We start from the raw sequence: 22939 nt of genomic DNA on the forward strand, positions 1-22939 counted from the left end.
TGTAAGGTTGGGGTTATTAGACTCCAGCGATAGATGGGTTTTCTAGTGAGTACGCCAGTCCAGAACTGAGTTATTAAGGGCCTGGTAGCCCACTTTTATTTAAAAGCACAAAAGTTCACAAATACATTAGCAGCCCTCGCAGGGGGTTCCACCATTCCTGCATCTTGCAAACTCAATAGATTAGCCTCCTGGCTTTCACACTTGCCATCCGGAAGTTTCAGGCCTCTAGCTTAGGCCTAAGGTTCTGTTCCTTCAGAACAAACAGTTTCCTAGAGTTAAGCACACACCTAGCTTACTCCTGTCAGCGTCTTGCTGTTCAATCATCAAATGATATCTGCCTCCTGCAGATATGCATGCTTTAGCTGTCCCCATGCAGCATCTCTGACTCCTCTCAGAGAGATTTGGAAATCCACCTGATTCCCGGGAACAGACTTCCTGTCTGTTGGGTGGGGCCCTGAGCCATAGTCAAATCAGAACTAAATAGCTGAACACACAGCTGTGCAATTAGTGCGTCTTTCTCTCCAGAATATGGCGTAACCCAGCAATCTTTCACATAGCACAGAGTGCCACCCTCACAATACCAAAATGTCAAGATTTAGAATTTTGTGTGCCCGTGAAATTGTGACAAACTAACGTACCTAAAAATCAACGCTTTAAAAGCCTTTACAGGTTACTGGTTTAAAGTTAAACATGAGCTATGGTGCTATAGTGATTGCTTTCACTCTGATGTTTGTGCTGATACCTAATGTGTGGTGCAATCACTGTTTACATACAGTATGCTGGTGGGACCTATGTTTCATTCAACTTTATTGCTGTCACAAGAGATGTACAACAGTAGTGGTAGTAGTGGAAAACACTGGACAGGTCCCTCCAAAATGCAAGTTACAGAGAAGGTGTATATTGTCACATTGTCACATGAAATCGAGAGTTAACTGGAGAAAAGTTGCAGTGCAGTGTGTATGGTGTATATTCATCTCTAAATAGTAGAGGTCCACCTTAAGGGTATTTCCTCATGACAACCTCAACCTTGTCATGTAAAGGTACCCCATGTGTTTGTGAAATGTGGCCATGTAATAAAGTGCCTCACGTAGCCCAGAAGAACCCACGCCAAGTAGGATTCACATGTGACCCAGTTCTTGGTGCCCAACAAGTTAATTGAGACAATGGGGGACGTGACTAACAACCACACAGCAGCTACCCCTGCCAGTACAACAACCCAACCAGCCTGATGACATGCTCGAAACATTTTACCAACATGAAGTATCAAAATCCCTCCAACAGCAACACGTTAACATCCCTAGTTAATCCAAATATTATTTTATTTTTTATATATATATATAATGGAGCAGGGCTGCCTTTTGAAATTAGGAACAATGGTCCAGATTCACATACATTTGCGGCCGTGTAACGTAACCCGATTACGATACACCGCCGCAAGTTTCCAGTTTTAGTGCCCGATCCACAAAGCACTTACCTGGAAACTTGCGGCGGTGTATCGTAAATACATCCGGCGCAAGGCAGGCCAATTCAAATGGGCGTGTGCCATTTAAATTAGGCGCGCTCCCGCGCCAGACCTAATGCGCATGCTCCGTTTCGCAATTCCCATCGTGCTTTGCGCGCAGTGACGTCATTTTTTCGAACGGCGTAACTCCTAATTTGCATACCCGACGCTGGTTTACGATGCGAACTCCCCCCAGCGGCGGCCGCAGTACTGCATCCTAAGATCCGACAGTGTAAAACAATTACACCTGTCGGCTCTTATGGATATCTATGCGTAACTGATTCTATGAATCAGTCGCATAGATAGAAACAGAGATACGACGGCGTATCAGGAGATACGCTGTCGTATCTCCTTTGTGAATCTGGGCCAATGATCAATATACTGCAGGGTAAAAATACTGATTTCAGAATTTGAGCTGGTAGGATTTATATAAGGCCATGTTTGATAGAAGGGATACCAACTGGTAGGACGAAAGAAAATTATTCTCAGTTAATGAATTTTTACAAATACAACATTTTGGATTCCAAGGTCAGAGCTGTTCATAAAATATAAATACAATTTCTTTATACACCAAATTCAATTGAGTACCATGGCTTAGAAATTGTCAATTGTGGAGTGCTATCTGTTAAAGGTTACATGCAACCCTGCTGTAAGGGAGAAAAAAGATAAAAAACATGATACAAGAGGTTCTGATCTTACTGACGCTGTCCTTTGTGAAGGGAATTTCCTCTAAGAGGAAACTAATCAAAAATCTAGAGTGTGGTGTTCCCCTTCAAAGACAGGTTTTTATTCACTGAAAGAGCAGCAATATGTGAACCTGAATGAATTCCTGAAAGAAGAAAAAAAGGGTAGTGGAAAATAAGTAATTGTGAAGAAAATGTTCTCAAAATGATTTAAGACTGTGCACCTCAGCACCTGATACGTGTCGTCATTGTGGTCTGGAAAATATCAGTCAGAAAGTACAGGTGCTGTTCATAAGAATTTGAAATGTAAAGCAGACCACAGTAATACAATTGTGCAGGTGTCCACACAAGATACTAGCTTCTTAGACTAAACTTATAATTAGCATACTATAAATTCTGAAGGTCAAACATGAATATGGTTGGAAGTGATAGTTTAACTTTGCAATTTAAAAAAAATCTAAATTCAAAAAGAAAAAAGATCCACGTTAAGAAGTTATGATGATAGACAGAGATGTCACCACAATTCATGGGGATCCATAGCAACATTTTGACCCCAGCAACATCTCTGTGTGGAACCTGGCAGTGTCAATTCAGAGAAAATAGGGTCTTAGGAGTTTAGAGTGTATGTCCAAAACTTTTTTTTAGGTTTGTGGGAATAATTAGAACACATCTTGGTCTTTTACTGCTAACCAAGACTCCTCTAGAGAAATTTCCCCTCAGTTCATGTCCTTCTGACATTGTTTTACCAGACAGGAAGTGAGGGGTCTCTTCAACAACAACACAAACCAAAATTAAATAGCTTTTCTTTGGAGAATACTACTTATGTTCACCCCCTGTCCCAATTGCAGATTTTCCCTCATGTGTGATGAAACTGTTGTTCGCAGGACAGGAAGTGAGAGAAAAGAGTTCTAATTCTGCTTTAGTCTATTCAAAACTAAAAAAAACTGTTTGGCTTTACCTATGTAGCACTACCCCTGAAGGAGCTGCTGGTTTGTTTTGGGCGGCATGTTACCTCGTGTTTCTCTGATGTCTAGGGGTGTTTGGTGAAAGTTGTAAGAACCGAATGTCCACGACAGGTTCTTACAACCTGTTGTGGACAGAAGAAATGAAGATGGCAGATCCAGATGTCAGAAATAGGGAAACAGTCCTGCTCCCACGTGTAATGTCTCTTTCACCACTCCAGCCTGAGTGGGTGTAGTGCACCTGGACATGCCTCTCTCACTGGCCTGGCAGCCAGAATGTCACTCCAACCTTAGGAAAAAGTCTCTGCCACAGACCCTCCTGGCAAATGAACAGCGGAGATAATCCTCCTTAGCAGACTTGGCACCTGGATCTCCTTCAGGTAGTCTTGAATCAGTGTCCGTGTCAGGGAAATGGCCGTGGAAGTACTGGCAATCTTGCCAGTAGAAGAAATGGCCAAAGGCTGTGTCAGGGAAATGGCCGTGGAAGTACTGGCAATCTTGCCAGTAGAAGAAATTGCCACCAGAGGCACATCATGTGACAGGTGGACCCCCCTGCTGGCCTATAAAAGGCTGCCACTGTCTGACACAAATTGCTGGATTGTCGTCAGCTTCCTGTGTTCCTGTGGCTGTTTACCTTGTAACTCCTGGCTTGACCTCTGCTTTTGGCTTGACCTGTGATCCCGATTATCTCATCGCTCTGACCTTAACTTGGCTGACTATTCTTCGATCCACTGCCCACTGTTTATGACCCAGCTTGCTCCTGTCTGCTCTTGGACTGTCTCCTGGTATATGACCTCTGACCTGGCTGCGAACCCTGCTCCTGGTTTATCCTGCATATGCCTACTCAGGACAGGCACGGCTACTGACATCACTACCCAGCATACCCCAGCTACATTCTGCTTACCAGCCTGTTGCAACACTACTGGCAACCCGTGCACCGTTGGGCACCGTATCCCCTGTATCACTCCTAGGGCAGCGCTGCACTTAGCCACAAGGGGCGCCCTCTTTGCCCCTCGGCCTCACATCAGAGACTTGACAGTCCGGTTCCCCTGGTCCCCAATGGATAGTCAGGCCCCTATCGGAACACCAGCCTCTCTTGGTTATTCCTCAGGCAGACTCTCCACCGTACGGCCTCCTCCAACTGGACAGACGACCCAGGACCTTCTTAGGTGGGACCCAGTCAATTACTGAGTCCCCAAGCAGCAGATCAATTGCTCTGGGCCAACGTGGTCCCGAAGCCAGGATCCTTTCATTGCATGCGCAACCCCGGCCTGGAAGGCTATTCGCCAGGGCGGCGTGAAGTGGCTACCCTAAAGGTTGGCGCCACATGAGGAGAGACCCAGGAAGATGGCATCTGCCTCATAAATCACTACTTTACATCTTAGCAAAGGGTAATTTCTTCAAGTGTTGTCACATGAAAAGATATAATAAAATATTTACAAAAATGTGAGGGGTGTACTCACTTTTGTGAGATACTGTAGGTTACTTTACCTGACCACTGTTTTCTATTCACTGAGCTGTATATGACATGTTCCTGACCACTGAACTCATTATACCGGGCTGTATGTAACATATTGTTGACCACTGCCCTCTGTATGCTATATTGTTACAGGTGTAGGCTTGCTCACTAAATATGGGTGTAACATGTAACATGCTCCTAAGGGCCCTTTCACACGGGCGGATCAGTAATGATCCGCTCTGTGTGTCCGCAAAAGCTCAGCGGGATCCTCCCTAAAATCCCCGCTGAGCTGGCAGCTGACAGGGCGGTCCCCGCACACTGTGCAGGGACCGCCCTGTCTTTCCTCCGCTCTCCCCTATGGGGGATCGGATAAACACGGACCGTATGTCCGTGTTCATCCGATCCGATCAGGCAGACGAAATCTTTACGGAGGCAGACGATTATGGGTGTCAGCGGATGGTCATCCACTGACACCCGTAATCACATAGGGACCAATGTATGTCGCAACGGACGGATGAAAATGCGGACATACGGTCCGCACGTGTGAAAGGGCCCTAAAGCTGAATTTATCCTTTAAACCAGTGATCATCAACCCTGTCCTCAGGGTCCACTAACAGGCCAGGTTTTATGTATTACCTTGGGGAGATGCAGACCAGAATACTGCAATCACTGTGCAGCAAATTATATCACCTGTGATGTATTTCAGTTATCTTGCAAACCTGGCCTGTTAGTGGGCCCATAAGACAGGGTTAATGACCACTGCTTTAAACCCACAACCCAAAATGTAATATATTGCCGCTTACCAATCATAAGATGTGGTGGCTGCCTTAGCTTTCTTTTTTCGGTCCCCCCCCCCCCCCCCTGGAAAAACACAGGGCCCAGGGTATGAATCCATCTTATGTAGTAGGAAAATACTGGAACCAAAACACATTTTTAAAGCAACCTTCTGGAGGCTGAAGAAAAAGCAAGGTTGCTTTGAAACGCTTTCCGGTTCCAGCTCTAGCATTTTCCTACTACATAAGGTGGCTTCATATCCTGGGCCCTGTGTTCCATCCATGGCTTTGGCTCTCCAGTGACAGCGATTCCCTGCTTCCATTCCATCTCAGCACCCTTGCCAGTGGCCAAGGCAAAGCATCCCGGTTGCATGTCTGATCTCTGTCCCAAATACTACCTGACTGTCATGCTGAGGTATATTTTATCTTTGTGAGTGCTTTTTTATATTTTCTATTACAATTACACTTTACAAGGTACGCTATGGTTGTTGTGCTTCTCTCCTTCTCCCCTCTTTTTGTGTCCTAAAAAAGAAAACAAATGCAGCCATTACATCTAAGAACTGGTAAGCTGCAATATAATAAATGTTTGCTTTTGGGATTAATACTGCTTTAATCTGGATTCACATATTTGCATATCCAAAGTAAAAAAAATAGAAGAAGATACATATTTATAAAATGTTTATAAAATATTTAAAACATATTTATCCATAGGCACAGAACATTTGGTCTATGACAACTACAGATGTCAGTAAAAATGGATAATTAACATAACCCCAAAACTTTTGGCTATTTTCCAGTCAGAGAATATCATTAAACTGACAGAATTAGCTCATCTAATAATACACGCTTATTTCCATCATTACATATTCCGTGCCACTTCTCCCTGAATGAAGAAGATGATTCCGTCTCTATTGGCTTGATCTGACATATTCTTCTTATTGTCTCAGTAAAGAGGCACCAGCTGTTCTTTCATTGCCTAACTTTAGGCAACATTTAATGATCATTTATAAATCAAAGCCCACAAAGTTAAACTTCTAATTACCTCATGTTCATGCCTTCAGGTTTATATATTAAAGATACACTAAATGCCAGGAAACAGTGACATTTATGGCACAACAATAAAGTGCTGATTTAAACCTTAAAGCTGGCCATAGATGGATAGGATTTTCGAATGAAAATTCATAGGGACATTTTTTTCCCAGTTTGCTAGTTTTTCTAAAGATTAAATAGACATACATTTTGCAGTGACTAGAAAATATTCAAAGTAGAAGGATGGGAAATTTTTCTTGGACGAATGAAGATCTAACAGTGTATGTGGTTTTCGTCCAGTAAAGTCTATTAATTCCAAAATCAAATGTTAAAAGCAAATTAAATCTTTAAAAACAACATTCAAATGTTCTGACAATTTTTGTACAACTTCCTAAGGCCTTTAGTAAGAATTGTCATTTGAAATTCTATCCATCTATGGCCAGTTTACGTGGATAAGACATAGGGCCAGATCCACGTACCTTTGTGCTGGGCGCAGCGTATCTAAGATACACTACGCCGCCGTAACATATTTATTTTATTTTGAATCCTCAAAGAATTTGCACCGTAAGTTATGGCGGCATAGGGTACCTCTGGCGGCGTAAGGGCGCGGAATTCAAATGGATGTAATGGGGGCGTGTTTTATGTAAATACGTCGTGACCCAACGTAAACGTCGTTTTTTTTTAACTGCGCATGCGCCGTCCGTGGGGGTATCAGCCAATGCTTACGACGGTGACGTCATTCTACGCAAACTCTTATTCGCGAACGACTTACGCAAACGACGTTAAAATTTCAAAATTGGACGAGGGAACGACGGCCATACTTAACATTGAGTACGCCTCAGAATAGCAGCTTTAACTATACGACGGAAAAAGCCGAACGCAAACGACGTAAAAACAATGCCCCGGCCGGACCTATGTTCGTGGATCGCCGTAACTAGCTAATTTGCATACTCGACGCGGAATTCGACGGAAACGCCATCTAGCGGCCCCCGAAAAATTGCAGATTAGATCCGACGGCGTACTAAGACGTACGCCTGTTGGATCTAGCCGAGATGCCGTTGTATCTTGTTTTGAGGAAAACAAAGATACGATGCGGGAAATTTCAAATTACGCCACCCTAGGCGGAAGGAAAGAAAATCACTAGATTCCCCCATCAGGACAGTCAGTGTTGATTGGGTAATCGCTCCTGTAGTGCTATTGTGTTCTGCCAGTTGATGGCCTTCCCAACTGGCAGAACATAATAATTACTGGTAGTGGCTAGATTGACTTGGGTACAACCAGTCTGACCATAGGTGGATTGATTCTTGGCCAGTCTCTGCTGAAGATGAAGATTGTGCATGGACTATATTTCATAGGTATATTGGTTCAGCTTGGACCAATGTAAGTATGTATTGTATGTGCCATACCTGAAAGATTCGTATGGAAGCTGGAAATCATGGTAGTAGGCACCATTACTACAGTGATTACTGCTAAATGGTCCCATGGCGATTGCCTGCCTGCTGCTTAGTAAACACAGGAGGTCACTTGCTCAGCACAGGCACCTTTCAGAGAGCATTAGGTATTTTCTCAATGAATGCAAAGTGTTCTCTGATTGGACAAAATGGAGCTTGTGATGTCACCAACTCACCTCTCCACCTGAATGGCACAAGACCCAGAAGCTAGTGTCAGTCACTGTGGTAGGTTGCCTACTACAGTGCTTTCCAGATTCCACAGGGATCGTCCAGACATGGCACATCATAGATACATTGGTCCAAACTTGACCAATGCAACTATGCAAAATAGTCCAAACCTAAGCATCAGCCTTAGCAAGCTTTGTAGCAGATTCCCACCTTTTTCTGTTCTGAATGGGAACTCTGGTTCATTACAAGCACCTGATACAGTTTCAGTGTTCTGAGACAAGTTGCATGTCTGCATCCCTTAAAAGGGTTGTAAAGGATATATATTTTTTTAAAATAACAAACATGTTATACTTACCTCCACTGTGAAGCTCGTTTTGCACAGAGTGGCCCCGAACCTGGTCTTCTGGGGTCCCTCGGCGGCTGACTCAGCCCCTCTCCACAAGAACTAACCCCCTTATGGGAGCTCTCTCCCATGGGGGTTAGTTCTTGTGGGTGCGCTCCCATGATACAGCTGGTGGCTATAGCCGCTCACTGTATCACTTGGCCCCGCCCCCGGCGCGCCGTGTCATTAGATGTGATTGACAGCAGCGCGAGCCAATGTCTGTGCTGCTATCAATCCATCCACTCTAGCCAATCAACTGCCAGACTGAGCGGAGACGAGGACGTCGGGGGTAAGCGCAGTAGGTGAACGGGCTCCGGTAAGTAAAACGATGGGCCGTAACTGTCAGATGTTTTTTCACCTTAATGCATAGGATGCATTAAGGTGAAAAAACACGAACCTTTACGACCCATTTAATTAGTGAGACAGTGGGAAATTACATTTCTAGTGGTGTTCCATACACTAACGGCAACAGAACACATGTCTGAATGGTTGCGCAATTTTTTCCCACTCTTTACTCTTTCATTAGCCTTCTTATATTGATTTTCTCCTAAAAATAATCAAAACGTAACAGAAAGCATCTTTCTGTCTGTGTTGAAAGCAGAGATACAGTTGAAGTTTGCGATCCACAAGTCAAGAGCCCGCAAAGAAGTAGCAAATGATGGAACGAATTCAATGAATCCCTAACGATACTCAAAGCCCTTCTGCCCATTATGGTAGCTTTACCAACATGTGCAGCAGATTCAGGTATTCCTAATAGCACCACTTTTACAAAGTGGTTCTATTATTGCACCAGATTCATACATTTTGTAGATACCAAAACTGGAGGTAAGTAAGACCAGCTGTAGGTTGGTACAGAGATGGGCAATTTTACTTCTGACCTGTCATCTGTTGTCAAGGACGCTGTTGGCTTCACAGCATAGTCTTGTGGCACCGAAAGGGGCCGGAAGCATGAATAGGGGGTGGCCGCGGGGCCATGGATAGATGAATGTTATGCATGAATCTATCTATTATGCATATAGAAGGGGGCCTGGAGAGAGGGGGCGGCTCCCAGGTGCCCTAATGGATGGGCCACCACTGGGGTCCACCCACTGCCTTCTGTCTGTAGTTCTGCCATAAGAAAAGTGCTTACTTGCTTCTCCTTCACTGTGCCAGCAGGGAGATTAATGTACCGGGACAATATACATGTAAAACATATTCATGTTTGAGCTTTGGGGTGCACACCCTAATGCATTAGGCTGCGCACACCTATGGTAGGGAGAATGGTTAAACCCCCTAACTATACTAGAAATACAATTTTTACACGTATACAGACACTTGTCATGGACAATTTTGGCCGAGGCATAAAGACTCCTTGCGGGCCTGCAAAGAAAATACACAAGCATATAGCAACCATACATTCTATGTACTTACTGTGAGACTGTCCTCTCTACAGAGGCAACCTTCTCACCTGAACAATCCCTATCACTAACATTCATGTAGAGATAGCCAATGTGTCCAGCAACTCTTGACTTGTCGTCATGTTGTGTTCCTGTAATAGACAAACAGAACAACCTGCTCTTTTAACTAACTAAACATACACTGTACTTGTTCCATCCGGGAACCACATGACTAACAATAGGCAAAGTCCCTCTCAATTACCAGGGTGCTGACTTTCCTATTCTAGCCAGACCCACAAGCTAGGATGAAGTTGTGCAGAGTCTATTCGACTGATGCTCTCAGTGTCCCCTTTTTCTGCAGCACTGTGGCAACACATCTTCTCCTTGTGGCCAAGTGTCATTGCTAGAGCCTAAGCAATAGCTTGCCTACTTGTGGGTGTTTGTAGAAATGCTTCAAGGGAGTCCTCCTCTCTGGCACCGCCCCTGAAGAATAATTGAATTACTGCCCTTTCATCTTGGCAGCAATTCACAATTCTCCTTCAACACTGTAGTGGTCCACTGGCCTAAAAAAATCTTCGAAAAAGTGTCTTTAGCTCAAGATTACTTTAGCAACTATGATGACCCATGGCTCAAAGGATCTTCGCAAAGTGTCCTTAGCAAAGTTTTTCCGCAATGTGTCTTTAGTAACTAGGGGGGTTTACCCCCTTCAGGTAGCAGCCCCTGGCTCAAACAGGAGAAGTTCTTTGGCAGTAGAAGTTCTTTTCTCTCAAGTGGTGAACCAATATCACCTTCAGTAGCCCCCTCCTCTATTTGCAAGGATAGAAGGGATGGGGATTTGGGAAAGGGGATTTTTTAGCCCCAACAGCAACATGATAATTGTGGCAACTTCTTCGGGCTCAACAGCCCCTTTATAACAAACAGTCTTTTCAACTAACCAAGCAAGTTGCAGACTCAGAAGTAATAAACAGGGTGTGGCATCTGGACAATCTTTCCTCCAGGACCGAAGATACTGAGCCCAAGCTTGGCTTTTTCCATCTGGACAATTTACCTCCATATGGTCAATATATATGGATAGGAAGGTCTCCCATAACTGAGGCTTAGACTGGTTCCTGTGTGGCTTAGGGACATAAAGGAAGTGCCAAACGGCTTCATCACATTCATTTCCCCTCTTACCTTCGATTTCTTTCATTACTTCCCAAGGAGCATAGGGATAATCGCATTCATATTCCATAGCTTCCTTCCTCTGGATGCATCTTTGGAACCGAGTGAACCTGGGAAGCTTCTGCCTATCACTGTTCCCAGGTGGGGTATATGAGGTCTCCACTTTAGTGATCAGACTGGAGTAGGCATTATTCTGAGCCCGGGCGAGGGCTGTCTTAATGAGAGGGCACACCTGGGCACTGCCCAGGGGCTTCCAGCTGCATTAGGGCCCTGGGCCTTCCCCAAAGCAGCTGGTCCTTGAGCCCACGTTGCCCCAAATTTGGGGGCCTCGTGATGGCACTGAGAGTGATAGATGCAAAGGGGAGGCAGTCTGCCTCCTACCTACTTAATGTCTGTTTAACTTCACTGTCATCATTGTAGGGGCCCCAGAGCATTACTTTTCCCAGGGACCTATGATGCTATTAAGGCGGCCCTGGCCCGGGCCCATGTGCAGGGTGGGGATAGATCTGAAACCCTTGTTGCATAGGCAAGATTCCTCACACACCTCATGCAAAGAAGCACTTCCTCAGTCTCTTCACTAAGTGAACTGGAACTTGGAGGACCTCTGATTCCCATTCACCAATTCCCTCTTTTAGGGACCCAAATCCGCACTCAAATTGGGGGTGACCCTGCGTCAATGATCCCTGGTTCCTCCTCACTTGACAAACTGGATGACCCCAGCTGGGCCCATCAAGCCCCCTCTGCCTGTTTAAGTACCGGACTGAGTGTTTCTGTAGCCAATGCACCCTGCGGCCGCTGCCCGACCGCCACTACTTGGGTGTGCTGCACCTCTAAAATATGGGTCTCCCTGGTCTGGCAGATGGTCGTGTGAGTATGAACTGGTCCCAGCCCCAGCGGTGTTCTCGGCACTCCCTGTCCTCTCCCTGTTAGATTATTGACACCCCAAAACAGATCATAGATGGGTGTGTGAACACCCATGCGATGAGATTCAGGTGCGGTGGGAAAAAAAGGTTCTGTGCCATTTTGATGATAATGCGATTTGAGCCATACAAAATGTATAATGTGCACAGGAATGCAGTGCGCACATCCGCACTCCTCAGTGCTAAGCTGCCTTTGTGAGACCTTTAACAGCAGGAGAAAATTCTAAAATCATACTTAGTCGTAACATTTTATTTTTTCAATTAAAAAGTTTAAGCTTTTTTTGGCTCTTGTCCTCCCTCAATGCTACGGTTACATAAAATGGTTTAGTTTGTACTATACAAAGTGCTTGTGGAACAGTTTGTGCTTTTCTTTAATAATGGGCATTGCAGTATTGGTACAAGGTTACTAATCATACTGAACAGGGTGTTGTTTTCACGTTGCCTGTGCATACTATTTTAAGAGAGCACATGCTGACACTCTAGCTCCCCCTGCTGTCAATAAAATGGTAAACCAAGGAAAATACAGTATATTGCTTTCTGTTATTATCTGATTTAATTTCTTCTGGACAAGCATGAACATGACATTCAGTAAAGCGCTTTATCTGTTATAAAACACCATGGAAATTAGACAGAAATATTATATTAACCACTTGTCCTGGTATTTAAGAGGTAGCTGCTGCAGCCGTAAGCTTAGTATTGTTGTTTTGTTGTAGCAAAACCCCCACCCTCTTCCACTGCCTGCAGTGTTTTCCGACTATCCCGTATAGGTATATTATTGTGTTTGTGTGCACCGAAATACATTTTAGTGTATACACAAAAACTGGGCTCAAAATTTCAAGCCCTGATCTACTAGATGGGCCTCAAGGGTTACTCACCACTAGTTGCCCCACCCAACCCCCTAACCTGCCCGCCTCTAATTCCGCCCCTTAACACACCCTCATAAGATATCTCATAAAGTGACACTTAAAAGTTTTATGCAGAATTAAGTTATAAAAATAAATATTAACAACAACTTTATCTGTGCCCATCAGTACAGCCTCACATGTGCCCAACAATGCTGCTTAACCTGTGTCTACCAATGCAGCCTGCCCATGTCCACCAATGCAGCTTGCCTGTGTCCACCAATGCAGCCTGTGTCCACCAATGCAGCCTACCTGTGAAAGGGAATAGAGATTGCCGGCCGGATGATCAGAGCGCAGAGGAACATCACAACTTTGATTTCAATTGCTGCATGTTCCCGCTGCTCTCTTTCACATACAGCCCCGCCTCCTGGCCGAGGAAATGTGAGATACGTCACACGTCCCAGGATTGGACCTGTCTATCAAAGTCCCTGGACAAGGAAGAGGGGCTGTATGTTATGGCGAGTGCGGGGAACATACAGGAAATTAAATTAAAGCTGTGATGTGACGCTCTGATCATCTGCTGCTCTACTCTCTCTTCCCCCTCATGAACGGCTCCTACCCAACCCCGCCAGCTGTTTCTCCCCCCCCCACGTGTGCGCGCCCAGGCAGCCATAGCTCGCCAGCCCTTAAATTGCACCCACAAAATGCGAGCAGGCGAGGGCTGCAGTAAAGTTTAGTTTATACATTTTGGTGCATTTTTGCCTGAAATTATAATGAAAAGTTGTAGAAATGTCCTGCAACAAAAACCTTTGGAACAGTCACTATTTTATTCCACAGGGCCTCTGCTTTCAAAAATGTATACACCGATCAGCCATAATATGCTGAACACCCAGGCCTGGACTGGCCATAGGGCATACCGGCATATGCCCGGTGGGCCGTGGCGGCCTCCTGGCCGCCGGTACGCATGTCATGTCTCCACCCAGCCCATTCTCGGCTGTGAGTTGGAGCCGCACTCGAGTGACACCCGTCGGCACATTCGGGGGCCGGCACCCGCAACGATCCCCTTCTCTCTGGCACGGTGGCCGCGGCTCTGATGATCTGATCAGTCTCGGCTTGGCTGCCTCACACAGCCGAGCAGAGTAAAGCTGCCTCCCTCTCCTCCTTTATGTCTACACAGGGGGAGGGGACCCGACATGCAGTTCCGTGCTGATCTTAGGTACATTATGGGTCTGAATGGGGGTCTGTATTGTAGCAGGGTTTCTGTATTGTAGGGGTGGTCTGAAATGTAGGGGGTTCTGTATTGTAGGGGGTCTGTAATGTAGAGGGAGGTTCTGTATTGTAGGGGGGTCTGTAATGTAGGGGGTTCTGTATTGTAGGAGGGTTCTGTATTGTAGGGGGATCTGTGATGTAGCGGGGGTTCTGTATTGTAGGGGGATCTGAAATGTAGAGGGGTTCTGTATTGTAGGGGGGGTCTGTAATGTAGGGGGGTTCTGTATTGTAGGGGGAGTCTGAAATGTAGGGGGGTTCTGTATTGTAGGGGGTCTGAAATGTAGGGAGGTCCACAATGTAGGGGGTTCTGTATTGTAAGGGGGTCTGTATTGTAGGGGGGTCTGTAATGTAGGGGGATTCTGTATTGTAGGGGGGTCTGTAATGTAGGGGGGTCTGTATTGTAGGGGGGTTCTGTATTGTAGGGGGTCTGAAATGTAGAGGGGTTTTGTATTGTAGGGGGGGTCTGAAATGTAGGGGGGTTCTGTATTGTAGGGGGGTCTGTAATGTAGGGGGGTTCTGTATTGTAGGGGGGTTCTATATTGTAGGGGGGTCTGAAATGTAGAGGGGTTCTGTATTGTAGGGGGGTCCGTAATGTAGGGGGGTTATGTATTGTAGGGGGGTCTGTATTGTAGGGGGGTCTGTAATGTAGGGGGGTTCTGTATTGTAGGGGGGTCTGTACTGTAGGAGGGTCTGTAATGTAGGGGGGTCAGTATTGTAGGGGGTTCTGTAATGTAGGGGGTTCTGAAATGTAGAGGGGTTCTGTATTGTAGGGGGGTCTGAAATGTAGGGGGGTTCTGTATTGTAGGGGGGTCTGAAATGTAGGGGGGTTCTGTATTGTAGGGGGGTCTGAAATGTAGGGGGGGCCATAATGTAGGGGGGTTCTGTATTGTAGGGGGTCTGTATTGTAGGGGGGTCTGTAATGTAGGGGGGTTCTGTATTGTAGGGGGGTTCTGTATTGTAGGGGGGTCTGTAATGTAGGGGGGTCTGTATTGTAGGGGGTTCTGTATTGTAGGGGGGTCTGACATGTAGAGGGATTCTGTATTGTAGGGGGGTCTGAAATGTAGGGGGTTCTGTATTGTAGGGGGGTCTGTAATGTGGGGGGGTTCTGTATTGTAGGGGGGTTCTGTATTGTAGGGGGTCTGTAATGTGGGGGGGGTTCTGTATTGTAGGGGGATCTGAAATGTAGGGGGTTCTGTATTGTAGGTGGGTTCTGTATTGTAGGGGGGTCTGTATTGTAGGGGGGTCTGTAATGTAGGGGATCTGTATTGTAGGGGGGTCTGCAATGTAGGGGGGGGTTCTGTATTGTAGAGGGGTCTGTATTGTAGGGGGTCTGTATTGTAGGGGGGTCTGAAATGTAGGGGGGGTTCTGTATTGTAGGGGGTTCTGTAATGTAGGGGGGTCTGTATTGTAGAGGAGGTCTGTATTGTAGAGGGGGTCTGTAATGTAGGGGGGGTCTGTAATGTAGGGGGGTCTGTATTGTAGAGGGGGGTCTGTAATGTAGGGGGGGTCTGTACTGTAGGGAGGGGGTCTGCACTGTAGGGAAGAGGTCTGTACTGTAAGGGGGGGTCTGTACTGTAGGTAGGTCTGTGTAACATGCAGGGGGTCCAGAAAAGCAGGGGGTGTCTGTGTAACAAACTGTGGGGGGCTGTGTGATGAAAAGGGGTCCAAAGGTGCAGTGCTATGTAATGTAAAGGGGTCCAGAGGTGCAGGATCCTGTGTAATGTAAAAGGGTCCATAGGTGCGGTGCTATGTAATGTAAAGGGGTCCAGGGTGCTGTGTAATGTAAAGGGGTCCAGAGGTGCAAGGTGCTGTGTAATGTGAAGGGGTCCAGAGGTGCAAGGTGCTGTGTAATGTAAAGGGGTCCAGAGGTGCAAGGTGCTGTGTAATGTAAATGGGTCCAGAGGTGCAAGGTGCTGGAACCCCACATCCCATCATTAACTGCCACCAGGACCCATTGAGGCATGGACTCCACAGTAATATCTACATGAATTGCAGGACCCAAGGTTTCTCAGTAGAACATTGCCCAAAGAATCACACTGCCTCTGTTGGCTTGCCTTCTTCCCATACTGCATCCTGGTGCCATCCCTTCCCCAGGTAAGCGGCACACGCACACACCCAGCCATCCACATGATGTTAAAGAAAGTGATTCGTCAGACGGGGCCACCAGCTTCAATTGCTCCGTGGTCCACTTCTGATGCTCACGTGCCCATTGTAGGTGCTATTGTGGATAGAGGCCAGCATGGGTATCATGGGCTATGCAGCCCTTTACACAACAAACTGTATTGCACTGCATTTCTAGACACCTTCTTGTCGTAATCAGCTGCTAATGTTTTAACATTAATGAGATATTACAAGGCACAAATTAACATATAAAAGAAAGTGGTCATTTAAGCATTAAAGAGCAACTGCAGTCTGCTCACATAATTTGTAATAAAAACATTTTTGCCATTCTGAAACTTCCCTCCAACCACTTTGCATATTTTATATATACTGTGATGTATAGGTCTGGTTGCATCCATTTTAACTGTGGCTGAAGCTGCTGCCTGTTCACTTCCTGGATTTACACAGACACACCGAGGCTCACCTCCAGCTCTGCAGCCCTGCAGCTTTCATTGGCCCTCTTATGACTCATCCCCCCTCCCTTCCTGGCAAACGAGAGAGAGAAAGCTGTGCATGATGTCATAAGCCTAGGCTAATGACTAGACAAGAAACAGGAAGTGGGCTGTATAAGGTATTTACTGGCAGAATAATTTTTTTAACTATCTAAAGTTTAAACAACAAGGGCACAGTATTTAATAAATGGAAACTTGAAAAAAATACTGAAGTTCCACTTTAAGCATCCGCTTTGGAAAGTAAACACGTAAAATCACATGTACATCAATACTACTGGTGACAGTGATGAAGAAGCAGTAAAAGAGTTACAAAGGGAGCTCCTAATTAAGAACAAGTTTCAGGGGCTTGAAGCCATCAATGCCAAATTGTGTTGAATTTGGATGGGCAACCTCTATGAATGTAGAGGGATGTCTCATTTCTCATTGTATAATACAATAGAGCGCCACTTTAATTACTGTTGAAGATGCTGATATTACATGCAAGATGGTGGCAAAGTTTCAAGGCTTTTGGGTGTATTCACAAGGAAAGTAAATAATATGCATGTTAACCACTTCAATACCAGGCATTTTCACTCCCTTCCGGCCTGGGCCAATTTTCAGCTTTCAGCGCTGTCACGTTTTGAATGACAATTGCGCGGTCATACAACACTGTACCCCAATGAAATGTTGATAATTTTTTCCCCCCACAAATAGAGCTTTATTTTGGTGGTATTTGATCACCTCTGCGGTTTTAATTTTTTGCGCTATAAACAAAAAAAGACTGCAAATTATATAATATTTTTAACTTTTTGCTATAATAAAAATCCCCCCCCAAAAAAAAAAAAGTTTCTCAGTTTAGGCCGATATGTATTCTTCTACATATTTTTGGTAAAAAAAAGCGCAATAAGCGTGCAGTGATTGGTTTGCGCAAAAGTTGTAGCACTTACAAAATAGGGGAAATATTTATGATTTTTTTTTTATTAGTAATGGCGGTTATCTGCGATTTTTGTCAGGACTGCGATATTGCAGCGGACAGATCGGACACTTTTGACACTATTTTGAGACCATTGACATTTATACAGCGAACAGTGCTATAAATATGCACCGATTACTGTATAAATGTCATTGGCAGGGAATAGGTTAACACTAGGGGGAAATCAAGGTTTCACTCCCCTGAAAAGATCTCACGTCTTTCCCATTATTTTCTTGTATCGATTGTAATATAATGGCATTGTTTCTTTGTAATTTTACTCCAAGTATGCTTGTCTATATAATTGAGGCTGCATGTTAATATTTTAAGAAGTAAACAGAATTTGATGACTTGCTTTTTTTCTCTTGATACTAAAACTGGACCCTTGCTGCTGACACCCGGAGAGTGGGGGTTCCCAGTGGGCCAATTGGACGATTTATGGAGCCATTGTTGACCTGAGGTGACCATGACTCTCTAGGGCCTAACATGCCAAACATTTTTTTGTTTTGTTTTTAGTTTTAAATAAAGTAGGAAAATATCTGAACCTCTGCACATTTGTATTACTATCTGCATCCTGTTTGAATAATGGAAAGTACGGTACTTTGGCATTCAAATTCACTCACAATTGTTTTTTAAAGTGGTTGTAAATCTTAACATATGCCCAGGGGAGTGAATGGCCTCAGGTTATACACAAAGGCTGGGATTCAGAAAGGACTTACGATGACGTATCTCCAGATACGCCGGCGTAAGTCCAAATGTGCGCCGTTGTATCTTTAAGCGTATTCTGGAAACCAGATACGCCTGAATTTGGCCAAGATACGACCGACGTAAGTCTCCTACGCCGTCGTATCTTGGGTGCATATTTACGCTGGCCGCAAGGGGCGCTTTCGTAGATTTACGCGTCAAATATGCAAATTACCTAGATACGCCGATTCACAAACGTACTTGCGCCCGTCGGATTTAGCTACGCCATTTACATAAGGCTTACATCCGGCGTAAAGTTACCCCTGCTATATGAGGCGCAGGTAATGCAAAGTATGGACGTCGGAACAAGCGTATATTTTTACGTCGTTTACGTTTACGTAAGTCGTATGTGAATGGGGCTGGGCGAAGGTTACGTTCACGTCACAGGCATTGAGCCGGCGTATGTTATGGAGTAAATTTGACGTGATTGTGAGCATGCGCACGCATGCGCGCGCATGCGCCGTTCGTTCGGCTAAGCCGCACTAAAGATACGACAATCTCTCTGAATCCCGGACAGAGATTCAATATATCCTCTTTAGAGAAATATGCTTTGTTCATATTTCATGTCTGAGGTTTACAAACACTTTAAAGAGTAGGCAAGGGACAGTTTTTAATGACAAATGTACCTGTCCAGTAATGACAGCTTAAAGTCTCCGACCACATCGCTGCCAGCTTCTCCAAATCTAGAATCTTCTTTCTTTGGCCTTTGTGCAGGGCTGGTGCTACCACTAGACAAACAGGGCAGCCGCCTAGGGCGCTCTGCAGATTAGGGCACACAGCCACTGGTTTCCCTCCGCGTCCCCTCTTCAGGCTGCAGCCGCTCCGTCTGACCGATAGTGTAATTAGAGGCACAGTACAGCACTGGAGCCTGGAGGACCTGTCCCAAGTCTCCCAACTGAACAGAAACAAACTTCTCCTGCCACTGTGCGTCTCTATGATCATCAGTGACCGACCTGTCTGTCTCTCTTAGAGACTCTCTGGTGATCATCCCGGTACAGCCAGCTCTGCCTTACACACAATGCATTCCTTACAGCAGGGGTGCCCAACTGCTTGCCCTCTGATGTGGCTCACCACCTCCTGCTCTGGGATGGTGGGCTGGTAAGTCCTGATTTTGGTGTTCCTGACTCGCCATCCCAGAGCATCAGTGTGAAGAACGGAGCCGGTACTAGAGGAAGAAGAGCTGAGGCTTGCTTTATAGCGCCGACTCCTGTCACATGGGCAGGTCAATCCTTGCACCAGCCCTGTCTTTGAGTAACCACTGATGATACAACTTCCTCATGCATGCAGCACTCTTGACATTTTCTGGATGCTGGGAGTGTAGCAAGGGTGTAGACTGTACTTGTCATGTGCTGTGAGCAGTATACACATGTAGCCCCCTTTTTGGGGGATTTATTGTATGAGATATGGCCCTCCCATACAGGATATCACACTAAACCTATAGGCAAATAAGAGAACCAGAACCTTTGCTAAGTAAAAGAGTAGGTTCGTTAATAAAGCTGGCAGTGCCTCCACCCAGGACGTGGCCAGTGTTGCCAACCGCCAGTAAAAAAATGGGCACTTTTATCCTGTCAGTAAAAGAAAAAGGTTGCCAGTAAAAAATATGGCTGTGACGCTTGGCCGAGACCATCCGAGTGCCTGCTACAGTGTGTTTGGACTGTGCTGGCTGTGTGTCACGTGAAGTCATGGTGCAAGGGAATGGAGCAGCCAGAACCTCATGTCCAGGTCTGCAGGACAGAAGGAATGTAAGCCAGTAGTGGACTGAAGGGACCACCCGCCATAGAGAGAGAGTGTCACTGTGACTCAGGAGGGGACGTTTCATGTTGGTGAGTTGCCATCGTCATCTGTGCTGCTGCACACTGCTGTCAGTGTCACTGTGAGAGTCGATTTCATGTGTGTGTGCCACCCATTCGAATTTCTTGCCCTCTTGATCCCTGTCCCTGAGCTACTTATTTACTATATATTTACAATATCGAAAATAAAAAAAATAAAATAAGAAATATGTTTTTGCCTAAATATCTACTTGCAATCACTTTGCTAATTGCATATTGTAACTTGTTTGTGGCCTAAATACTGAAATTTGCACTTAAAACTGTAATTTTGTAACTTTTGCATATGTCAGTAAAAACTTGCCCATGCCAGTAAATTTTGGGTGTCGTGTCAGTAAATTTCAATCTGGTAGTTGGCAACACTGGACGTGGCGTCTGTGAACAGAGGGGATTTCTTTCCTGGGAAATGAATCAGGAATCTAAACAAAGTAATTGAGAGCAGAAGCACTACTGCAACCAGCATATCATTTTAACCATAAGTATATAGATGCACACCAGTAAAGAAATGATACAAGCTTTATATAAGAAGAGATTAATAACAGTGCCTACATCAAAAGTACAAACAGGTATTATCAGCAAAGGACCCAATAGGAGTCCTGGTGGAAAAATGCACATACAGTATACCCGGTATATGTAATTAATAATGGAGATACCTCCAGGTGGATGTTGACGCAAAATCCAGTTGTAGGGGTCTGGAGGACGATGCACCATTTGTCTTTGTGTCGGAGACCTGAAGACAAGATCAGCAGTCACGGGGTATTCTCCAACTGTTGTCCAACCAGCCTGGAATGGAACTTCTCACTGGCATGAACTGGAATTCAGAGTCAGTCTACTGTGCACTTTAGTCCCTCCCTACAAGTTTCTAAAATAGTAAAAGTGGTACAAAAACGTAACCACTTAACGACCGCCGCATGTACATATACGTCCATGGAATGGCATGTACAGGCAGACGTCCCTGTCTGGGAGCGATCCGGGATGAGGGGGCGGCTATTAATTTCTAGCCACCCACTCGCGATCGCTCCCCGGAGCTGAAGAACGGGGAGAGCCGTATGTAAACACGGCTTCCCCATGCTTCACTGCGCCGGCTGCATCGAATGTGTCATACCTTTTATAGGGAGACACAATCAATGACGTCAGACCTACAGCCACACCCCCCTACAGTTGTAAACACGCACTAAGTGAAACATAACTCCTTCAGCGCCCCCTGTGGTTAACTCCCAAACTGCAACTGTCATTTTCACAATAAACAATGCAATTTAAATGCATTTTTTGCTGTGAAAATGACAATGGTCCCAAAAATGTGTCAAAATTGTCCGGCATCTGCCACAGAAATACTCCTCCCCAGCATGCCCCGCGGGGGAAACACTCCTCCAATTGGCTGCTGGGAAGAAGCGGCTCCGCCCGGACCCCTCTGGCGCCACCTGTCCCCAGAGGCGTAACTACAGCTCCAGGACACAGGACGACCCACAGGACAGCCCAGAACTGACAAAATCCAATTTAGTAAAACAACATGGATGAGAGCAAGGTAACTCTCTCATCCCCCAACTAAATTTAGTATAGCACCTGTACTGAAAAGTACACAGGCGCTACACAAATATTGTGTGACATAAAATATTGCAACTGCCACTACTTTCCTCTACAGGTCCGGTGTTTCCAGAAAAGTTAACATTGGGGGTTTAAAGTATTTTTTTTTATAGGTTTTTATAGGTTTTAATATGTGTGAAAAATTATAAATTTGTCCTTGTAGAAAAACTGCTTAAAATATGTGTCATTTCTGTAAAAGAAAGTGCTGCCTTTCTATAGACATGCTGTATAGATCTTATCCAATCATTAATTCACACTGAGCCTTTAGTTACCTTTTTCGATGTACTTTTAGTTACCTTTTTCGATGTACAAAAGCTACTACCCCTTTTTTTTAAAAACAACTACTTTGGAGCTTTATGCTTCAATGTGAAGTGGTCTCAGTGCACACCTGACTGGCCCACTCTGGCCAAGGAACTGCATCCTCTCTTTCTCCCTCCCTCACTACGTGACTTGGGGAGTGGCAGTTGGTCTATGAAGACGGTGGCAAATGTGTGGTTTCACATGTTGTTTTTATATGATCGCTTTTCATTTCCACTTGTTTAAGAACACTTTATCACACCATAATATTCACAGTTGTCCCTGAAGAAGTAGCCAGTTGACTTTGAAATGTGTTGGACTCAATTTGCGACCTCTGCATTAGTCTATATGTATCATATTATATGATCCTGTGTTTGCTTTACTATATGGAATTTTAAATATTGTTCTGTGTACCCAATTTTACTGTATCTTTAATAAAATGTATACATTTTTATAAGAAAAACAAATACCTTTTTGAGCTTTTAAAGTCCTAACCCCATGGAGGATTAAAAATTCTTGGTAAAGGCTTCTGTAAAAGAGTACATGTTAGCAATGTGAGTGCAAAGTCCAGATCACAGCTGGTGCTATTCTTGTAGAAATAGTATGGGGCAGATCCACAAAGAGAGTACGCCGGCGTATCTACTGATACGCCGGCGTACTTTCAAATTTCCCACATCATATCTTTCTTTTGAATCCTCCAAACAAGATACGACGGCATCTGGGTTAGATCCGACAGGCGTACGTCTTCGTACGCCTTCGGATCTTAGATGCAATACTTTGGCGTCCGCTGGGTGGCGTTCCCGTCGTTTTTCGCGTTGAGTATGCAAATGAGCTATTTCCGAGGGAACCACGAATGTAGGAGCGGCCGTCGCATTTTTTTACGTCGTCTCTAGTCGGCTTTTTTCGGCGTATAGTTAAAGCTGCTATTTGGTGGCGTACTCAATGTTAAGT

The 22939-nt window shown here is 45.1% G+C and overlaps 1 protein-coding gene across 2 annotated transcripts in view; it reads left to right on the forward strand.

Moving 5' to 3' along the window:
- Positions 1-22939, forward strand: part of TMPRSS6 (transmembrane serine protease 6) — a 214715-nt gene that overhangs the window by 76459 nt on the left and 115317 nt on the right. The gene's annotated exons all lie outside the window — the stretch shown is intronic.

Source organism: Rana temporaria, chromosome 7 (assembly GCF_905171775.1).
Source record: "Rana temporaria chromosome 7, aRanTem1.1, whole genome shotgun sequence".
Taxonomy (NCBI): domain Eukaryota; kingdom Metazoa; phylum Chordata; class Amphibia; order Anura; family Ranidae; genus Rana; species Rana temporaria.